Genomic DNA, 21464 nt, shown 5'->3' with positions numbered 1-21464 from the left:
AAGGAAAAAATAATGAACAAGATTCTATTTATGGAATCTTATCAACTGAAGATATACCACATACATCTAACAATATACCTACATTCAGATAGATACTTGATCTTAAATTGGCTTTGAATTCATATGTGATTACAACACTGTAAAGCAATGTCCTTTGCAATGGAGGGTAAAGTGGTAGGCACAAAAAGTTTCCACTTGAGAAATTTTCTATGAAGGGAAGTTAAATCCATTAAATTCCTGACTTTGTAGTCAAAGACAATCACTATGGGTTGATATAGCGGACTCTCAGGAAAAAAATGAAATTTAGGATAGCAGAGATACCATTGAGGTGAATTATTTTGCTCCAGCAGACCTCATGCTGAGATTTATTTCTTCTTCTTGGTAATGCATAACAAAGAAAGTCGAGTGTGGGCTTGTATCAGTGGGACCATTTAAGCTGATGCATTAGAAGACTAGCAGTGGCTTCATCTCATTCTAGCTGTGGGCCTATTGATGTTCTCATTAAGAACTAATATTCTCAGTGATTTGAAACTCATCATAAATATTTAAGTGGTATTACTTCTAAAATGAGAGCTTCTTCTTTGCCCTTCATTCATGACAGGGCTCAACCCATTTGTGAGTATTTCCAAACAGGAGTGTAACAGGTATAGCCACAATGCTGGTCTCTCAATATTCACGTAGATCTGATACACTCCCCACAAAAATGGAATGCACCACTTTTGCTGAATACACATTTACATACTTGAATTAAGGATTTACATATTTGCAGTTGCCATTTTGTTGCCATCTTCAGAACTCTGGCCTTCAATGATTTAGGCCTGGAAAACTCACAAGAAAATTTAATTTCTAAAAGTTGGCTTTTTCATATATGAGGTAATTAAATTTAATAATAATGATAATAATCATGTTAATTGAAGGAAGGAAATTTACTGAGCAAAGCCACACTAAGAGCCAACACTATCTTAATCTGTTCAGAATTTGAACTTAGCAAGCTACATCTCAGCTTCTAGAATGCTGCATCCTAAGTCTGACAGGAGCATCCTGGCTGAGCACCATTCACCTTAGGGGTCATCTGTGCTAACCATGAAGGTTGATCAAAAGGCTAGCATGGTTCCAAATGACTATGTTTCCTATTGCACTTTTCTCACTCAAACTCCTTCTTTCTCTGTTTTTTTTTCTTTCTTTTAAAAAATATTTTATATAACCTATAAACATTCCTTTTATAAATAGCCTCTTGTCATTTCTTCCATTCACTAATTCACAGTAGTCCTCAGTGTAAATCTCCAAACCCCTGTTCAGTCATGATGTAATCATGATCAGCATTGCCTCTATGATCATTTCCATGGTTCTGGTTTCCTTGTATCGATGAGAGCTATTCTGTCAGCACCTTACCCCTTTGGGGTACCTGCCAACTCCTTTGGGAAATGACTGTCCTGAATTGCTCCTAGCTTGGAGGCTCCTCTCTGGCATGACTAATTGGATTAAGAAGGGATGTCAAAACCAAGATGAGCTAGTCAAATTACTTATAAAAAGTCAGAAATCAAATTGAGTTAGTCTGACCTGGATTTTTAATGAGAGTTGAAAACTTGGGAGGTATGAGCTGACTACCTTCTGCCAGCCATGTGATGGAAGAGCTGAAAAAAGAAAATGAAGACAATTTGCATGGGAAAAAAAATGAATGAAGTTCTGGCCATTTTTCAGCTTTTCAAGAGATAGCTGCTATCTTCCCCATCCCCCAAATCACCCCTCTCCTGGACATGTGTAAATAATGACCATCCTCCTTGAAAGAAGGTTGAAACACCTCTGATGTAATCCTACTTGCCTCCTTTAGCTTTGTCTGTTTGCAGTGCTGGGAATTGAACCCAGGGCTTTAAAGGTGGCAGGACAGTTCTCTATCTGAGCTACATGCCCAGCCCGACCTCCTCTCATTTTAACTTTAAAATGGTGATTTCTATATGTCCCTTTCTTCCTTCTTGCACTAAATACAAAGATCTTTCTTATTGTTTGGGATTAATTATTACACTTGCCTTGGTCCCATACATTTTTACCTCCTGAATGGCTATTTTCTTTACTGATTATTTCAAATTCCAGTTCTTCAACTACCTCCCTGTCTAACCACACAATCATTTTTGGCCATTTTCCCAGGGATTCCCTTTAATCTTCAAGTGTGTTTGCCTTCTCTTTGTCACTGCTATAGTGGGAGAGAGATTTGAGTTTCGTGCATTGAAGCCTTGGTCCTCAGTGTGGCAGTGTAGGGGTAGTGGAATTTGTAAGAAGTGGAGCCTACTGTTAGGTCATTATGAATGTGCCCCTGGAGGAATTATGTTAGTTCTCACTTTGTTATGAAAGTAGAGGCTGACCACTAAGTCACCCTCCAGCTTCCTGCCTGCTCACATGATTCCTGCTGAGTGTGCTCCTACCATTGTGATGCCATCTATTACCAAGTCCTTAACAGAGACTGTGCCACACCCTCCAACCTCCAAAACTCTGAGCTTAATCAATTCCTGTTCTTTATAAGAACCCAGCTTCATGTATTTCATTATAGAAACAAAATATGGACTCACAGAGTCACCAAACTCCCGAAGAGAAAAGGTCACACTTTGTAATTAAGGACTGAGCTCTGGCCATTTTCAAGTCACTGTGCTAAGCATTTTATATGCATTTATTGCCTCACTCAACAACAAACCTGGTCCTCTGCATGCTACACCACTGTTTCTACTTCTTGTCCCGCTTCATGCTCATTAAGCCCAGCATCACCCCACCATCCTCACCGCTTCACAGAAATAGTTATCCCAAAGCACACTCCTGGACATCCTCCAAAGCACCAAATCCTAAATTATTTTCTTATTTTCTAAATCAAAGAATTTTCTAAATACTTCTAATTATAATATAAAGTTGGCCTTTATATTTAATGAAGATAATGGTTTACTCTGTGACAGGAATAATAATGACCCTCCCTGGCCCGAAATATGTCCAAGTTTTAATTTGGGGGTTATGCAAATATATTTCATGACAAGAGAGCCTGGACAGATATAATCAAGGTTATAGACCATGAGTACAGGAAAGTTTCTTGAGTTATCTTACAATCTAATCACATGAGTCCTTTGAAGCCAAGGTCAGCCACAGACATGTGATAGAAAAAGGCATTGGCCTAGCATGTGCAAAGCCCTGGGTTCACTTCCTAGTACCACAAACAAAACAACCAGAGACATGTGATAGAAGATTAGAAGAGTGAGACAAATTCAACCTACCATCGTTACATTCAAAATGAAAAGAAAGCAGGAGCCCAGAAATGCAGGCAGCCTTTGCAACCTGAGAGAGGCCTTCTGGCAATAGCCAGCAAAGAAAATAAGTGTGTATTTTTTGGTGGGGTGGAGGATAGAAGTTCAGTAGATTAAACAAAGGGGAATGAAGGCAGGGAGGAGGGATAGATAAAGGAAAGTGGAATGAATCTGGCATAACTTTCCTATGTTCATATATGAATATATCACAGTGAATCCCACCATTGTGTACATCCACAAGAAGGAGGTCCTAATTAGAATAAGATATATTCCACTTGCATAATTAAATCAAATGAATTCTATTGTCACATATAAATAAAAAGAACCAATAAAATAAAATAAATAAACAAGATCTCATCTTACAACCACAAGGAAGTGAATTCTGTCAACATTTCTAGGGAGCAAGGAAACAGATTCTCCCCTATTCGTCTCCAGGCAATTTCATAAGCTTCTGTTACTTTAACAATCACTTTTACTCATATGACACCTAGGCTGTGCTCTTACTTTTCTCTCCAAAACTTTCAATAGCTCCCCATTACTTACTGGGGGAAAAAGAACTGATCTCATACTATGGTATAGCAAGTGGTTGCTATGATGACCCCCAACGAGCCACATCTCTTAGTATTTATACTCTTTCACAGTCTCCCCCACCCCTGGCTCTAGGCTTTGCCTATGCAACTTTAGCAAGCATGGTGCAGGCCGATGCTTGATACTCATTCCAACACTGAGGCTTATTCTATTGGAATTTTTGCTCTTAGGGTTCAACCTCTACTTGAAGCATCTAAACTAGTCACTTGGAAAAGAATCATGTTGAGAGACAGAGGGAGATCTCACAGCCTCCCTGCCATCCCTGCTAAGCATGAGATACGTAAGTGAAGTCAATTTGGACATGACCACTAAGCCACAATCTGATGATCACAGCCATATGAAAGAACCCAGGTGAGACCTACAGAAGAGCCACCCAACTGATGCCCAACCAACTTGAAATCGTAAGAAGGTAAAATGATGGTTTTGGGGTTTTTTTTTTTAAAGCCTCTGATTTGTAAGGTAACAAGAGGGTCATAAATTACTCATAAATTGAGTAACATATTCATGTGACATATATATGAGTATTATCTTCCTTGAACATGTGACTCCTAATGAACCTTCCCTCCTATCCTACAAGTCATCTTTTAGTGTTACTTTCTTTCCCCAGGCCTGCCGCAGTCTCTGGCTGGGCACAAATCACGAGCCACTGACAGCTTTGTAGATTCAAACAGCAATTCTTTATTCCTGATCTCACACCGGCCGTCTACAAACACGTTCTGGGGAAATCCACGTTCTCTGCCCAAATCTACCACTCCTGGGCTTCTGTCTCCCCAAATATACTGTCTGACCCTAAGAACTCAAGAGGAACTCAGGCAGCAGGATACGCCCTATTCTAAAGGGGGAACACCCTAATCTCCTATTATGCTAAACCGGGGACACCCTAAACACGGATCCGCCCTGGTCCTTGAGCAAGGTCACCTTTCAGGAGTCCTTCCACTAGACAGCATGGGAGTAGCTGGCAAGGAAATTGTCATACCTACTTGGCTGATGGCTCCCAGCACAGGCCCTACTCCTTTTTCTTACCCAAAGGCAGGGAGCCTATTTCAGGCAGCTTAGGGCCATGGAGATGTAGGGGTCACCACAATTATATTAATCTGACCTCTTTCATTCCTTATAGGTTTGTTTCCATGTTTGTCACTAACAACATGGTATATTTGCAGAATCCTAACCCTTCATGGGTAAATTTTAATTTAATCATTTAAAACAATAAAGACAATCAAGTTCTTGGTTAGCGCAAAACACCTGGGGGAATGTTTCAAATATTTTGGCAATATTCACTAAAGACAGAGGAAAGTATGTTAGGCTAAATTGGTTACAAATGAAAGCAATCTTCACAGAAAATTAAAAACTAGAGCCTGACAATGGACTAGTACTCTCTGATGATAATTTCTAAGAGTGCTGCTTAAAAGAATTCACCTATCAGAATGCCTTCCTTTTTTTTTTCTTTTTATTCCTCTCTCTTTACTAAAAAAAAAAATGAAACTTGTGCAACATTTTAAATTACAAGCCAGATTTTGTACTCCATATAATATAATGGGGGGAAAAAAGGGCTTTGAACTGAAACAACATTTTGAAATCAGATCTATAAGGCATTGCTGCATAAGTTATGCCAGCTGTATCCCTCACCTGCTGATGGGGGTTGCAGCCCTACAGCACAGAGGTGTTGTGAGAGTTACTTGTCTCCGTGCTGGAAAAGCCCATTGCCTGGCACACTGCAGATGCTGGACTGCTCAAGAAATGTCACGGTTGGGATTCTTTCTTTTTAGTTGTAGATGGACACAATAATTTTGTTGTATTTATTTATTTTATGTGGTGCTGAGGATGAATCCAATGCCTCACACGTGGTAAGCAAGCACTTCTACCACTGAGCTACAACCCCAGCACCAAGGTTGGGATATTTAAAAAAAAATATTTATTTTTGTTTTAGTTTTAGGTGGACACAATAACTTTATTTTATTTTTATGTGGTGCTGAGAAATGAACCCAGTGCCTCACGCATGCTAGGCAAGCGTGCTATCACTTGAGCCACATCCCCAGCCCAAGGATGGAATTCTTAAAGTCTCTTTTTCTCTCACTTGTATCCAGATAGAACCTTATCCATAGGAAGTGTCCTACACTTGACCTGTTATCAGAGGATCTAGGAGTGATTTCTGCATTTACTTCCTTTAAATCAGTTTTTCAATTTTCTTACTTATCTAATGACAATACATAGTTCCTAACATTCGGAGATCATTAGTTCCTTTCAGACTCAATAAGCTCTCACAGCAATACATATGCAGGTTGGCAGGGAAGGTGTCAAGTCCCTACTTACAATTTTCTCTTGTCCTTGGAACTGAGAGGAACATGCAAGACCCAGGGCTTCCGTTCCCTAGGACTCTACGATCTGTGAACACAGCAGATATACTTATGAAACTGGAGAGGACAGGGGAATTCACCATGCACTTTATGACATTTTCATATCTTGCTTTGTGCTTTTATATCAAACACAATTCTATTCCTTTCAAAGCTCCCACAGCTCAGAGGTAGGCAAGATGTATGTTATTAGTATGGCAACATAAAGCTGAAGAAACTGATGCTCAGAAATGCTGAGAAAACTGCCAAGGCCACACAGGTGCTCGGAGTAACCTCTGTGTCTCCAGTGCTCTTTCCAATAACCATATCCTCCTATTCTTTCCTCATACACACACACCTTCTATATTTTTCCTGACCTCTGTGATACACCCTAAAATAAGAGATCATCAGAACATTCATTCATTCAAAAGCACGTATTGAGCTTCTGCCCTGCATTTGGCTCTAGTTGGTTGCCTTGTGGGACATAGAAATGGCCACAGTACCAAGAACCAGAGAAGATTTCCTTTTATGAGAATCTAGAAAGACTTCAGGAAGGATGCAGCTCTCAAGTGGGCCTTTGAAGGCTGAGTAGAAGAGCAGGGAATTGAACTCAGGCCATAGACAGATCGGCCAGAAATGCGGCTTAATTTTCTGAAACTTTAACTCAATTTCTGTTTCGAGCTCCCTCTCAACATGGAGAAAGGTGCCTAGCTTCAGTTGGTCGGTGTGATCTCAGTCGATTTAGGGTGTGATGATTTGTTGTATGTTTCAATTTGACAGGTCCATGAGGTGCCCAGATACTTGGTTACATATTATTTCTGGGTGTGTCTAGATAAGGTGAATATTTGGATCACAGACTCAGTAAAGCAGATTGCTCTCCCCAACAAGGGTGGACCTCATCCAAACCATAAAAGGCTGAGTAAGAGAAAATGCTCTCTCTGCCTGGCTGTCTTCAAGCAGGGACTTTGGTCTTCTGCCATTGGAATCAGACACAGACTGGAACTTATACCAGTGGTTTACCTGCTTCTTGGGTCTTTGAACTCAGACTAGAAATACATCATCTTCTATTCTAAGTATCTAACTTGTTGCCTGGAGGTCTTAGACTTCTTAGCCTACTGGAAAGAGTGAATGAAATCACAGTTTTCCCTTTGGGCATCTCTGTAAGCTTGGAGCAAATATTTAGCTTCAAGTTTTTTAGGGTTTTCTTTTCCCCAGTATGCATTGTTTAGTAGAATTTTGACCCCAATGACCTCCAGGTGTTACTCCCATGAACATGTTATGTGACAAGGCAATAAAGGACTTTGCTGATATAGTAAGGTGACTAATACATTGACTATAAGACAGGGAGATTATCTTTTCATTTGTTTTTGAGGATGAGATTCCACTTTCATGCTCATTCAAGTTGCTAGCAGAATTCAGTTCTCAGTGGTACTTCTAGAATTGAGGTCACCATTTCCTTGTTGTTGAGGGGCAGGGGATCAGGGTTTGAACTCAGGGGCACTCAACCTCTGAGCCACATCCCCAGAACTGTTTTGTATTTTATTTAGAAACTGGGTCTCACTGAGTTGCTTAGCACCTGGCTTTTATGAGGCTGGCTTTGAACTCACAATCCTCCTCCCACAGCCTCCAGAGCCACTGGGATTACTGGAGTGCACCACGGCTCCCAGGAAGAGATTATCTTTGATTATCTAAGTGAACCTAATCCAATCATGAGCTGAGATCTTTCTTCTGTTCATACCAAAAGAAGAAGTCAGAAGTTCTAAGATACAGGAAGGATTTGTTATGTCATTGTTGGTTCAAAGGTGAAAAGGGCTATATGTCAAGGAAATGGTGACCTCGATCCTAGAAGTTCCACAGAGAACTGAATTCCGCTAGCAACTTGAATGATCATGAAAATGGAATCTCACCCACAACTTGATTTGTCTCTTCTGAGTCTGAGAAAAGAATCTAGTGAAACTACTCCAAGCCCAGACTGACCTTCAGAAGTGTGGAAAAATCAATGGGTGTGTTTTAAGTCATTAATTTTTGGCTAATTTGCTATGACAGCAGTTGAAGAATTGAAAAAGAAATACTCTTGTGTGCATATGTGTGTGTATATCCACATATGGATATACACACACATATGCACACAGAGTATTTTTTCAATATATGGATATACACACAGCTGATATGTATATGCATGCATATATTTATAGACATGTATATATGTGTGTGTACATGTATTTATATATATATATAAGCTGAATAAATGGCTCAGTATGCTTCTAAAAAAAAGGAAAAAGAGGTTTTATTGATACAATTTTATGAATTGTATCAATGCATATATATACATATATTATATACATATATATGTGTGTGTGAAATATATATATTTCAGAGAATATTCTGTACATGCATATACATATATACATCACCTGACAAAGTCTAAATATTAAAAATGTTAACCTAATCTTGTGGCTTACAACTGAATTTCTGTATTCATCCTTGTATTAGTCTCTTCTATTACCATAAAAAAAATACTTGAAGTTAGGTAATATATAAGTAAAAAAAAAGTTTATTTAGCTCATATTTTTGGAAGTTGGAATTCCAAGATCAGCTGGTCCCATTGGTTTGGCCAGTGATGAAACATCAGAATGTTATCACAATCACAAGACGGCAAGCAGAGGAAATCACATGGCAAGACAGGAAGCCAGAGAAATTCAGGGGCCGGGGCTGGGGTTGTGGCTCAGCAGGAGAGCGCTCTCCTAGCATGTGCGAGGCCCTGGGTTCGATCCTTAGCACCACATAAAAATAAATAAATAAATAAAAGAAATTGAGGGGCCAAGCTTATTCTTTTTATTAAAACTTAGTCTCATAGAAAATAACTCGGATCTCTCAGGAACTACATTAATTCCTCTCCAGGGCAATGCCCCCAGTGACCTTATCACATTTTATCATTTTACCTCTTAACAGTTCCATCACCTCAACACTGCCACACTGGGAACCAAGTTTCCAGCATATGAACCTGTAGGGGACACACTCAAACATATCCAAACCATAGTACTCCTCTACCCTTTCCTGGTTACCGCCTCTTAGCTCTAATCATTTCATTAATTCTATTTTTAAAAAATTCTCCCTGGGGATCTAATTTTGAATTAATTCTTTAGGCAAGTTTATCTTGCTTAGAATAGAACCAACAGTAAAAGACTGTGTGTGAAAAGACTTAGTCTACCAGAACAGATCATGCCCACTGTACATAAGGAAAGCTGAGAAGAAAGAACAAAGAAAAGTGAAAACCTGAAAAAATGGCTCTTCCCCCCAAAAAAGAGAGAGAGAAGCGGGTTGCTGCTTCCCTCAAGTGGAAGTGAATGATCATAGAAGATGACTGTAAGTAAGTCACACTCTCCTTCCTGAAGTTTTCTGCTGTATGGTTGCTGGTACCCAAGTCTGAAGTTGTGAATCACTATACAGATCAAATACTTCACATTAAAGGGGAAAATCCTACAGTGTCAGAGGTGGCTGGGTGCCTCAGAAGTCACCTGAATGAGCGGAGCTCAGTTTAGAGACCAGAATGCACTGCAGCTAATTCCAATAACAAAAATATATTGCACTGTGTCCTGGGTTGAAAAAAAGTCCCTCCAAAATCCATGTCCACCTGGAACCTTAGGATGTGACTCGATTTGGAAACAGTGTCTTCTTAGATGTAATTAAAACTTCAAAGAGGTCATACTGGTTTAAAGTGGACTTTAATTCCAGTGGCTGGCATCCTTGACAGAAGGCCACATGAAGGCACAGAGACACATATAGGAAAGAAGTCCTCGTCACCACAAAGGCAAAGCTTGGAGTAAGGCATCTCTAAGCCAAGGAATATGAAGTGCTGCTGGCAATTGGCCAAGGTCAGGAAGAAGCATGGAAAATTCATACTGGTAGCTTCAAAGGGAACATGGATCTAACGACGTCTTAATTTTTAACATCTAGCTTCCGAAACCATGAGAGGAAAATTTTTTGTGGTTTTAAGCCATACAGTCTGTGATAATCTGTTATGGCAATCCCATAAACCATATATGTGTATATTAAATGGCTCAGAGAATTGTGGAGAGGCTCCTGAAAAAATGGCCATAGGTTTAGTTCCTGAGAATCATTCTAAAACCACACTGTGGAAGCAATTAGCCAAAGGAGTTGTTGCTCCTGACTCACAGAAGAGGAACCTGAAAGGTGCCACTACAGCTGCCAGATCTAGAATCATGCTGTCTGCTACTATGGACATTGGGGCAGGGGGTGGAGGGGGAACCACCACAGCATTATATCCTGCCTCTCTCCTGACTTAATTCAGTTCCTAACAAATCTATGCTCTGGTAGGTCTGGGAGTATAGCTCAGTGGTAGAGTAAATGCTTCGTATGCTACAAGGCCCTGGGTACATTCCCAAGCACAAAAAGAAAGAGAAAAGTTCAAGTCTCTAACAAGGGTGTCAGGTTGGTGGGACTGAATCATACAACGTAGCTGCTAAGGAGGCTGGCAACGTAGGTTTGGGCTTTCCATCCTATGCAGCCAGAGAGGCACAAACAGAAAGGTTAGACTCCACATGAATCATGGCATACACCGAAGAGACTGTTCATAACTCTTTCATATAGATCCAAAGCCAACTAATCTCTATTCAATAAAGGCTCTGTGGTCTAGGTATTATATCACATGACCCTCTGCTCTGAGGTTATTTTACTCGTATTCTTAATAGGTTTTTAAGGCATGTATTACTGACCTCATTTATACATAAGAAAACTGAAGTTTAATGAGATTTTGAATCTCAGTTTTTGTCTCACAACAATTTATTTAACATTCAATAGGTATGTATTAACTATCTAATGTGTGTCTGGCTTACTGGGAATAAACAGTAAACAGGAAAGACTTAATTCCTAACTCATATACCTTAAAGCTTAATGTGATTATTTTAAACTAAGATGGTAGGATGATCAGAACGAAGAAATTAAGATACTCTAAACTATAAGTATTCTTCTGAATTCTCCAATTTTCCCACAGGTCCCCAGATAAAACTATTTTAATATAACCCCCCACTCCCTGCCACAGACAATGAGTTAGGGTGGACAGTACCAAGCTGGGGACAAGGATGGCCCAAGAGAAGTAAATTTCTATAGAGAGTAGAGGAGAGGGGAAACACATACTTCATATTTGACTAGATAAGGTGCAGAGGAGGGGGATAGCCACTCACCTTCTCCAGCATGAAAGAGCGCCTTGAGTTTTCACAAGATAGAGACAGTGGTAGAAACAGCCAGAGTTAACCTTTACTTGAGAATCAAGGCCCTTGCTCACTTTCACTAGGCCTATCTAGTCCTGGGGATCTGAATGTAGCTTCTTTAGATGGTGGCAATGGTGGCTGCAGGGTGTATTATGTGATGCTCAGGACAGTTTATGTGAGAGTCATCATAAATGGCATGTCTTGTTTGCTAGTCCCCAAACACTACAATTACAGAGGGTGGGACCCAGTCCTGGAACCACGGTGGTATTTTCCATGCTTAACAGCTTTGGGGAGGCAACAAGGGGCATTTTGGAGAAGAAGGGAGATGAAGAGAAAAAGAGAGCAGCTAAACTTGCAACAAATTAACCTAGCTGATGCTAATCAAAAAACAGGTTTCTTAATTGACATTGAGAAGTTAACTCTCTTTCTTCATACCTGCTCCTAGGCTTGTGGACAGAGGAGCAACTGTCACTGACACTTCCCAGGCTTCCATCAAATCTGGACAGCAGCACCTAAAGGAGCATCACAGTGTTTTGCAGGAAGCACATTAATAGTGGCTATTGCCACCACCTCCTCTTCCTCACCCACTCCTCTCCTGGGGACGAAGATGCTTAACAAGTTGGATTTCCCAACCTATGAGTCAGAAAACCATATGCTGAAGATGTTAGTAAACATACCTAACATTCGCTTGAACATGTGGGTATTTTGGTGGACAGGGGAGGGGTGGGAGGAATAGGCGGAGGAGAAAATGGGATTCCAGACAATCAGGGAATGAGTTTTCTGCCTATAGAGAAGGAGATACTCAAACTGAACATTTATTATGCTGTACAAATATGCATGCTTATTCATTGATAAATGAAATGGAATTTTCAAACCTGGATGATTAATTCTGTAAGTCACAATTCCTTTGCTTTTAGTGTTTGGTATTCTTTTCTGTTCCATATTATATGAGGTAGAACTTCAGGGTCTCAAGCAACCAGTTACATAAGCACATAAAGATCCAAAGCATTTTTTTCCAGAAAAAATAATATTGCCTGTAGAAACTACAACTGCACGTAAAGGAAAGAGTTGGCCTTCTCTGAGTAAGATAACAATCCAGTGAAACTCAGATGTAAGGACGAGGTTGGCCTCTTTGAGAGGAGTACAAAAAGAAATGCATTGTTCAGCATATAGCATATTCCAGTTCCCCGTGCCTAGACAACTAATGTTATTTAATTTTAGTTTGCCATTCTAAATATATTCTATGAATTTACAAACAAATAAAAATAAATATTTACAGTTATGAACTGATGGGTCTCTCCCCAATTCAGGTATTGGTGCCCCAAGCCACAATATGATAATATTTTGAAATGGGGCCTTCAGAAAGGCAAAGTTAAATGAGGTAATAAGGGTGGGCTCTTGATCCAAGAAGACAGAAAGAAACACCGGAGCACTCTCCTGCACACACAGGAGAACAGAGGAAAGGCCATGTGAAGACCCAGGAGAAAGACATCCACCTACAAGGTAAGAAAAGAGCTCTAACCAGAGATGGACTGGGCTGGTACCTGTGGTATTACATCATGGTACCTGAGCAGATGTAAGATACTTGCACGTGCAGACACACACACACACACACACACACATTCTCTTTTGTTTCATTTTTTAAAACGATGAATCATAATACACACAGCCCTGCACATTGATTTTTTTCAACAATAATATTTTCATGAAAAAAGCTAAATCATACCTAGTGTATATGATTTAAATATATAGATTTAATTCCTATTTACATGTGTGACTATTTTTTATTTAAATATATATTTAATTTTTTCCTCACACCATATATATTTGTGCACATTGAGTTTTCCAGTTAACAATGCCTTTTACTGGACATCAAACTCTCCAGATTGATCTATGGTGTCACAAATGACAGGATTTCCTTTTTATAGCTATAGCATTCAGTCAGTAAACATACTATATTTTCTTTATCCATTACCTGTTGATGAAAATTTAGATTGATCCCATATTTAGCTATTGTGAATAGAGTTGCAATTAACATGGAAATGCAGATGTCTCCTAAACATACTGAGTTCATTTCCTTCGGATATATCCAGTAGTGAGATGGTGGAATCATCCACATCCCCACCAGTATCTGTTTTTTTTTTTTTTTTTTGACTTTTTGACTTTTTGAAAATAACCAATCTAGCTACGGTGAAATGGTATCTCCTTGTGGTTTTGATAGAAATCTCCCTGATCATTAGTTATGTTGAGGATTTTTCTCATATATCTGTCGCCTATTTGTATGTCTTCTTTTGAGAAATGTCTATTCAGGACTTTAGCCTACTTTTCAATTGGATTATTTGGTTGATTTGTTTGGTTGGTTGATTTTTGTTTGCTGTTGAATTGTTTGAGTTCCTTATAAATCCTGGATATTAAACCCTTGTCAGATGAATAGTTTGCAAAATATTTTTTTTTTTTGCAAATATCTTTCCCCATTCTGAAAATTATCTCCTTAGTCGGTTGATAAGTCAGGCACAGAAAGACAAATACATATATCACGTGTATGTAGAGCATAAAGCATGAGCTCATAGAGTGCACAAGTGGTCACCAGGTCCTGGAGAGAGTAGGAGAAAGATAATGGAGAAAGAAGGGTCAGGAAGGACAATTTATAGATTGGAGTAATACATTCTAGTGTTCCCTCAGGGTAGTACATCCGTGGTTAACAATAGCACATCATATATTTCAAAATATCTGGAAGATTAGCAAACAGTTTGAATGTTCTCACAACAAAATATTATGTGTTTAAGGACATCAATATGTTAATTATCCTAATTTTATCATTATACAATATATGCATGAATCAAAATATTACACTGTAGCCCATAAATACATATGACTCTGTATCATTAAAAATAGAAACAAAACAAATGAGATTTCCACATCAACATATTCAGACCTCTTTCTTTATATTTTGTTTTTTAACACCTTTTGTTAACACCAGCATAATATTTCATTGAGTGAATATTGCATAATTTATTTTGTTTGTACCTTCTTAACGTTTAGACTTGTTTCCAACTCACCAGCACAAACACTGCTGAAGTAAATAACACTCGTGTTTAAGTGATTTTTCATATATCACACAGGTTTTTATATGAATTGGTTGTCAATATTTAACAGTAGGGAGCTTTTATGAATAACCTGGATGTTTTATTTTTCTTGAAAGATCAGGAGCTCTGATAATACCAGTCCATATTCTCTCCTGGCCCTGAAACCAGGATTTGATGCCCTATCAGATGGGCACATATTCTCCTGCTTGCCACTGCCATCACCCAGCCTTGCTCATGCAGCAAGTTTATCTATCAATCACCAACAGACCAAGGAGGTTTTGACCCTGCTTGAGATTCTCTAGTTTTACTGCACCTAAATGTAAATTATCATAAACGATAGTAACTATGTAATAGCTTACCTCATTTTTAAAGCTTTCTCAAACAAAGAAGAAATAGAAAAAGAAGGATGGCAGGGAAGGAGAAAGAGAAAAAGAGAGAGAGAAACAAAGAAGGGAAGAAAAAAGAAGGAAGGGAAACTGTTTTCCAGTTTCAGAGAGAGAGAGAGAGAGAGAGAGGCAAGCAAAGCAAGACAGTCTTTACTAAGAATTTAATGTTATGCCTTCTGCCTCTATAGAAAATTGTAATGAGAAATGTCTATTTAAGGATGCTGGTGTCCTTCCGAGGGCTGTCATTAAAGATACTGTCCACTGTGTTACTCAAAGTTCTTTATATAAATTCTCATTCCATAAATGTCTGCTTGTATTTAATTCAAGAAAAAAAATCTCTTTGAGTGAATGCATAGTCTCTCTTGTCAGAAATTTGAACTAAAATAATGCACAAACTTCTATTCTTCCAGTAAGAAAAAAAGGCCTCTTTTAGTCAGACTTGACTGTCCCTTGAGATTCGTCAGCTGGTCTTTGCTGCCCCGGAAGGTTCTACCCCTCATATTTTATTTCACTCTAATGAGTGACCACCATCCCTCAGCTACATGCAGTCCATATAGGTTCAAGTTTCCACCCTTTAGCCAATTTCAGAACGAATTTATTTATGCCCTCTAATTAACATCTTAATGGCTAAAACTTGGTGCCATTTATTTCATTGACATTTTCATATTCAATAACGTTGGTAATCCAAGTTACAAAACCTTCATTCTCCCCTGAGGGATGTAATAAACCTATTTTCATTCCAAATGAAATAAAAATTACATGTAAATATGTATATTTGTCCTGGATTAGATTTCACAGGAGACGAGAAAAGGAGGGTTGCTTAGCACTGAGTTAGGAACTTTATTAGTCTCTAAATGTTTTGTTGAGCTTGTTTCAGTTGGAATCTGCATCATAGGTGGGGTACAAATTGAAAACAGGAAAAAGAATACTGTTTTAGTAAAAAAATGGGATTATTGCCATCAAATGATAGTATAAAAATTAATTTCACATATGTAAGGACTTAATGAGGTTCTTAAATCCACTTAAAAGTTCTGATTTCAAATCAGAAGTCCTGATTCTCAACTCAGCAATGAGTTTGTCATGACTACTAGTTAAATAGGTTAACCATCACTTGAGTCTTCGGCTTTGTTTTCTAGTTTCAGGATCTGAGAGGACAATTGTGCAAACACATTGGAATGAGCCCTGGACACTCGTTGCCATGCTGCCACTCAGGTGTGTGAGCCTGAGGACGTGGCAGTTTCAGTACCTGTAAAATGTGGCTGCTACAGCTCAAGGCTGTCGTGATGACAAAGAAAGATAACAGGCAAACATTCTTGGAAAAGAGTCAAGTGATGTTAACAGTAATAATAATGAAAGTTACTATGTACCAGGCAATGTGAGGGGCTATTATTGTCATAACCCTCATAGTTTACAAGTCTTGGGATATGCCAAAGGCCACAGAAGTGCCAGGTTTGAACCTCAGCTGGTTGGCTCAAAGGTCCATGCCTTTAACCACTAAGCTGCCTCTCAAATGTAGGGAACTATTAACATTAATACCCGCAGAGACCCAAATTCAAATTTCTTTCAAACACACTTTCCTATTTTGTTTGCCAACATCGGTTCAGACCCACAAAAGGAGAGACCTCTTTCTTTGCTTTCTTCCTACAGAACTGGCTCCTACTAAACCTGAATGGAGAGAAGACTCATTATTCTCCAGTTCACCACACTACAATTTTTTCTTTTTTTACAGTGTGAGAATTTGTGATATGCTTCCATGCTCATTATCTACCTCTAACTCCACAAGAGCAAGAAAAAGATCACAATTTTCATTTGACCAAGGAGGAAGTTAAGGTGGAAAGAAAATAGAAATGGCTGAGTAAAACACACAGTTAGGACTGGAGCTCACATTTTCCTGAATCTAAGCCCTTGGGCTTCATTCACTAAACCTATCCAGGTTTGCATCAAACAGTCAGATGCAGCATGGAAAGGGAATAGCATGAATATTTTGGTCTCTACATTTACATTTTTCTTTGTGGCGGGACACAAAGAATGTCACGATGTGCTTCTCCTCCCCTGTGTCAAGCACAGAGCGCTGGTTTTCCCAGAGAATATAGATGTGGGGCCTCCAGGGCCTATGTGTGTAGGTTAGGGACAGCAAGGCATGCACATTTGATCACCAAGGACTGGGATCTTTTGCTCTGTGCTGCTGCTGCAGGTGCACCTGTGAGTGGGGTTCCTTCCCTTTCCCCAGTCCTGAAAACCTGTGCAGGGTGGAAGGGAAAGGAATTCTGGGTACCATCGGGTGTTTTTAAGTCTTGCCTTGTCAATGGCAGACTCTTACCTGCAGGTAGATCAGGTAGTCTTCACCCCTGTGCTTTACTTCCCAATAGTGGCAGGAGATGGCCAAGGGGAGTCAGTGACTAGAAAGGACGGCAGAGCCAGTTAAGAAGGTCAAAGAGGAGAATAGCATAAATTTTTAACTTTTGGAAGCAGCAATGAAGAATTACTTTGGAAGAAATAAAGTCAGTAACATATGTTTACTAATAAAGAAACTCAGAAAATAAGTGATTGGCAAGTTCATGGCAAACCCACAATGCTCTACCAAGGTAGGTCCTTGAAACACAACTGAAAACTCCTCACACTGTGCCTCTCAGTTACTTCAAAGGAAGCCCAATCCCATTGTTTTAGCCACCAAGTAGATTAGGAGAAACTGAGAAAGAAAAGAGCTGCTCCAATTGATGTGAGAGAAGTAGGGCCCTGATGAGCTCAGCCAGGACAAGCAGGTAACTTGGTTCCCAGTGGTTCTTCTACTCACCTTCTGAGGATGTCACAGATGCTTACAAAGTCCATTAAACCCATCCCATGTTTCCACTGTCTCTAAAATTGCTATTCCTCCTAGCTTGAGTGTATGGACTTCAATTGTCATCCTTGGATTTTCATAGCATGGTTTTACTGTACCTGCCTCCCTGCACAGGATCACAGAATGGAGGGGTTCAGCTGTGAACAGAGTGGATGGGGATCCTTCACAGATCCATCTACGCCTTGTCCTACAATCCACTTGGCAGAGTTCACAGTCAGAGGGCTAAAGGCTGGTGGCATGTGAGAGGGTGAGATGAACATGGGCATAGACACCAGAATGGGATGCAAGCCCCACTCTACCCATTTCTAGCTGGATGATCTTAGGCTAGTATCGAACCACTCTGAGCCCTGGTTTTCTCCTGCATAAAATGGAAATATCTTCTTCCAAGGATTTTTGAAAAGATTAAGTTATATAATAATATATGGAGTGCTAGAGAGAGTGTCCCACACATGGTGGTTGCTCAAGATATACTAGCTAACATCACTATGATTGCCATTCTTGCTATGAATCTCAAAACAGGAAACAAAAATTAGAAAAACTAGAGATCACAGAAGACCTTTCATAGCAAAGGAAGTTTTAAAACAAAACAATTCCAATTCCTCCTTCATGCTCCCAAAACCATTTGTCTATCTCTATATAAAACTTATATCAGCAAAATTATTTGCTTATGAATCTGTCTCTGAACTACAGTGCGAGCTCTGCAAAATCAGAAAGTTTTATTCATCTTCACCATCTAACAACTTCAGTTGATGTCTAGCAAGAGTCGGACTTCATAAATACTGGATGAATGAGTGGATGTATGAATGAATGAAAAGCCGTCAACAAACACAAAATCAAAAACATCCCCAGAAGAAATTTATCCTGAAAGTTGATTTGGAAAACGTACTACCAAATGAGTTTATAATGCTTCCCTAAATGTCACCAGAAGGTAGCCAACCTCAGCTGTAATTAATTAAAAGTAATCTGTAAACTTGTCAACTGTAAACTGTTACAAAAGGATGCTAAATGAAAAAGGGAAGGACTGAAGAACAAGAAAGAGAAGTGACAACGGTCATCAGAGAGGAGACGGAGGAGCAGGAGTTTGTCTCTTGCTGCTCTGCTCAGGCATGAGGGTGCTCAGACTGGAAATGTTCTAGCTCTTCAGACAGAAACATCTCTCGGGAGGAGAGAGACAATTCATCAAGCTACCCTGGCTTGACAGGACTGTCCCTTGAGGACATCCAGCTCTGATTCTATATTCACCAAGAAACCTTCTGAACTGTCATGCGTTTTTCTAAGTGAACTCACAGTCTCAGGCCAACTTTTTCTCCAGCTGTAAATTAATAAACCTGCATTCCGCCTCGCGTGTCAGAATCAGATAGTGGGGAGGAATGTTGTCTTGAACCAATTATTCAGTGCCTAATCATGCCAGGAAAAATAACGATAAAATCAAATTTCTAGTGCTATAAAACTGTGGGCTGAGTGTTAAAAAGAAGGAGGTAGAAGTTAGAAGGTTCAGGTCTGCTGGCCTTACCTGTCATATTACTTCAGTGAGTTCAGCAAAGATTCTAAGGAAAAGCTCAGGGCTGAGAGGTAGCCCGGACCCTCAATGTCATGATTCTCCTTGCAGTCCTTCAGAGAAACAATACTGAATGGAATACAACAGCAAAAAGAATTTCCTTCTTCCACATAGATACCAAACAAAACATCAAAAGGTAATAGGTACATATTATGTCCAAGGGCAATTATTATTAGGATTGTTACAAAATGTACTTGCAAAATCCAAATTTCTAGGCTTTTTCACTGCTGATCTAATTTAGTTTACTTCAAATCTATGCCCTTAGTGTCATCTAGCACCATGACTCTTCAAATGGACTTATATGGTATCAAAATCATTTGTTAACTCAGTGGAAATAAGCCAAACCAATCATTTCATCTTGTACAGACAAAATAACTACCTGAAAGACTTTTTAACTTTCCAACAAATTGACTTGGCATTGATTGATTAGGTATAGATAAACTGTGGTCTATGAACCAAGAGGAAGTCTCAATTTATTTTCATCCTGACAACATGAAAAGTACCAAGAGGTAATATCACCCTGACATAATTTTGCTTATAGTTGCAAAAATGCTGCATAGCTTTAAAAACCTTTGTGTCGGGAGTTATGGGGCTCAATAAAAATTAGAATGTCTTTCTGAAAGCCTGCCCTTTGTTCTATGTACAACAATCCCTAGATCCTCCAGTCTCTGATTTTCACTCTTCATGTGTTTGTGTGTCCATCAGCTTCTCTCTATCTTTCTGTCTCTCTTTCTCTCTCAGTTTGATCTATACTATTCTCTCTTACCCCTCAATATTCAATTTTCCCTCCTTTTCCTCATATTTCCCATTTACTTTTAATAATTCTATGCCAGTGCTGTACAATCAAAATTTTTATGATGATACTAATATTATAGATCTGCCTTTTCCAACCTTTCCCATATAGTAGCCATTAGTCATATGTAGTTATTGAGCCTTTGAAATATACAACAAGGAATTTTTTTTGAATTTTAACATATTTAAATTTAATTTTAAATATGCATATATGGCTAGCAGTACCATATTGGACAGTATAGAATTCTGTTCCTCAGAATTAATATAGTGTTTCTATATACATGCACACACATACATGCACATACACACACACACACACACACACATATAATGTGTGTATGTGTGTATATATATAATGATTTCAAACCCTTGACAAACCCATGGTCCCTGATAATTTTTTAAAGTCCTTAAGCTCACAATTTCTACAGACTTCAAAGAGGAAAAGTGGGGTGGGGAGCAGGAAAAAGAAAAAAAAATTGCAGCTATAAACTTGAGCAGCAAGTAAATCCATGAACCCTTTCCTGTGAGTCTGTTTTGGCCCTGCCTATCAATAGAACATTAGTGGCTGATTAGCAGATAGTGAGGATTTGTTGATTTGGCATGAGGAGAGCTGTGTCGGACTCTTCGATTAGGTGTCCCTGAGTGCAGATTTCACAGGACTGCACTCTGCCATGGCCAGAGCAGATGTCAGTAGGGAAAGCAGCTCCTGCCTGGAATCTGCAGGTTATTCAATCTAGAGCAAAAGCTCCGCCTACAGGCCACGATTGGTAATGCAGTCCCGCTAACATGGTCTTCACTCATCCTGACAGGAAGCCTATATAGTAGAAAACCTCATCTCCAAATCCTGCCACAAAATCACACGTTCATGGGAGTGTGAGGAGGTGGATAAAGTGAAGCATTTGTCAATTCCATCTCACCAAAACACTACCTCCCTGATTCCACCACAGCGAAGCACTTCATCTCAGAATGAGCAGCAGTTCATAGCCAGTCTCCTTCCCAGGTGCTGCTCACCTCTGCGCTGGGGCCTGAGTTCCTTCTCCGTTCTCTGCTCTCTGCGCAGTGCACATGCCATGGTACATTCTTTCCCTGTATTTGGAGATTGAACAATGTAAATGATTTCACTGACAATGAAGTACTTATTAAGGAATCTAGAGATAGAATTAGATCCTCCTACCTTCCCTTCATTTAATGACAATGAAATAATCTATTGTTACATTAAATGCATTAGAGTTGAGCATAATAACCCTGCTATTTTTAATCACTTCACCACCACCTTTGCTGGATTTATACTTTATTACAGACAATGCAGACTGTGATTTCTGAGTTTCCTTTTTGACACCGTCTCCTTGTGGCATTTTTATCTGGTTGGCCCT

This window comes from Callospermophilus lateralis, chromosome 10 (assembly GCF_048772815.1).
Source record: "Callospermophilus lateralis isolate mCalLat2 chromosome 10, mCalLat2.hap1, whole genome shotgun sequence".
Lineage (NCBI taxonomy): Eukaryota > Metazoa > Chordata > Mammalia > Rodentia > Sciuridae > Callospermophilus > Callospermophilus lateralis.
The sequence above is the reverse complement of the archived record's forward strand: the minus strand, read 5'-3'. Positions refer to the sequence as shown.